Here is a 2,232-nt window from a genome sequence, read left to right on the forward strand (position 1 = left end):
CAAACTTGACTTGAAGCCTGTAGATAAGGATGAAGGGCTAATATTTGTTGCTGGGTTTTTGTTGGAAGTACTTTGGAAGTATTGGGGCGGGGGGGGGGGGTTAGGTGGACGTAAATGAGGGGAAAGTTTGAAGGAAATTAGGAGAGTAAAAGTATCCGGGCTCAACTAGACATGCTGTATTTTAAAATTCTTTATTGATCTTTTATACTAATAATTTAAGTTGTAGCTCGCTAGCTTTTGACTTTTCTTCTCGTTCATGTTTTGATATAACAGTAGATAGTATTTCAAGCGCTATAATAATTATTTAATGTTTTTTTTTTTCTTTTTTTTTTAAGATTTATTGGACTGCTACTCCTGCGGACCTGAAGTTACCAGTTTCATACAGGCGTAATAGTGGTAGGTAGACATGAGAGACCGGTGGTTATCACCATTGAAATAACTTATATTACATAAGAATAAAAGCATTTCTATAATCAAGATCCAGGTTTATTTTCATTATATTAGATTACTATTAATTATGACTAAACGGTTGCACAATGAGGGCCATATTATAAAACAGAACATTTATGAACTAAGTTATGCCCTTAAAGACCTTAGTTGAAGCGCAGTCATAACATTGTAACAATAACATTCTCGTTGATTTGCTATATTTGTTCGGATTTAAAGGAATTATGTAAATTAAATCCTCTTAAAGAAAATCCACATAAGTAATACCACTTTTGACTGCCAATCACGGTAGTCTTAAATGTTAAGAAGGACTTGTAAATCTTATTTTAAAACTCTTCTAGACACTGGACAATAAAACCTTTAATGTCTTTCTTGACTGGAACTACAACTCCAAGTATGTTCTAAGTTAATGTTTGTTGGGGTCTTGAACAACTTTGCGACCATAGCTCTGGTTTCCCTTCAAAACGCATAAATCTTTCGCCTTTTACTAAAGATTTCCGTGGGGGGGAACAACTCAATGAGTCTTAATTAATTTTTTCTTAGCCCATTCACATGGGCTCACAAAACTAATTCAAATTAGCTGAAAATAATCATACAATGTCGTAATCAAGTGTATGTGATCTAATGTAGTAAAAAAAAAAATCTATTCACATATACAACGTCCTGGATGGAACAATTATCCCGACTATTACAGATCTAAATCAGGTTGGGAGAATACAGATCTGTCATAAAATTAATTTCATGCACTTATCAAAAATTGCTCTAGACTTCAAACAAACCAAGGGTACCTAGGGACAGCACTAGGATCCCGCTTCCTCTAACAAGAAATAAAAAATATTGAAATTGAATTGAAATCTGTAAACCTTTTGAGTTCCCTACTTGAAATATTTGTTCTCTAACCACTTCGGGAGAACGGAGTCCTCCGGAGAGACTCAGGTATTCCAAAATACCGCACAGGGTGTTCATGAAATTTGAATTGGTGAGAGAACACCCTTACTTTGCGTCAACTTAGAGATGTCTGATTACAGATGAAGCGTTCAAGATCCTTTGTGACTGATGTTGAAAGCTTCTATTGTATTTACTGTTAGTGAAATTGTCAATATAAGTCAGGGTAGAATCTACTTTAAGAATGAGGTATCATTGACGTCATCCCTAGAGATGCCAGTAATTGTTAACTGTGGCTGAAGTCACCCCCTTTTCATATATGAACATCACAGAATCTGATGTTCATGGTGAAATTGTTGTAAGGGTGTTAATTAAGAAATTAATTAATTATCCTGAAGGGGACTCTCACGCCACGTATCTCTGAAAATCTAACGGGTGTAACCTAATACTACTTGTCTAACGCTCCGGAACGTTCACCAGGGACTGCCATCTTGAACCTTGAAATCAATTTAATTCTGGTCTTCGATAGCTCAGTCACAGCGAAGTTTGAAAAAAGGATCTTAGGAAAGTAAAATGAGTTCGTAGTCTCATTTTCACGTAGTTGATTGATACGTTTATTGAGATAAAAAAAAATACATCTCAAAGGGATGAAGTGACTTAAGTCATCCGCCACCCCAGTCCAGGAATGTCCCTCTCAGGACTCACATAAATCCCTAATACAGATATATCTTGTATAGTACATAGTTATATTCCAGATGCAAAATTTCTATATTTCTTGAATATTTCATCTACTTTCCTATTTTTAAGCATCCATTCTATTTGCTTGGAGACATTATTTATCTGGGCATTTCTATATACATTAAGAAATGGGCATCCCATGTGGCAGGGTATGGGACCTGG

The 2,232-nt window shown here is 35.5% G+C and overlaps 1 non-coding gene across 1 annotated transcript; it reads left to right on the forward strand.

Annotated features, from left to right (window-relative positions):
* The first annotated feature begins 890 nt into the window (after positions 1-890).
* Positions 891-1,006, forward strand: LOC121861990. The gene has a single exon (XR_006088153.1). It is a non-coding gene; the product is annotated as a U5 spliceosomal RNA (small nuclear RNA).
* Positions 1,007-2,232: the final 1,226 nt, after the last annotated feature.

The sequence above is a fragment of the Homarus americanus genome, unplaced genomic scaffold (assembly GCF_018991925.1).
Source record: "Homarus americanus isolate GMGI-L3 unplaced genomic scaffold, GMGI_Hamer_2.0 scaffold24469, whole genome shotgun sequence".
NCBI lineage: Eukaryota > Metazoa > Arthropoda > Malacostraca > Decapoda > Nephropidae > Homarus > Homarus americanus.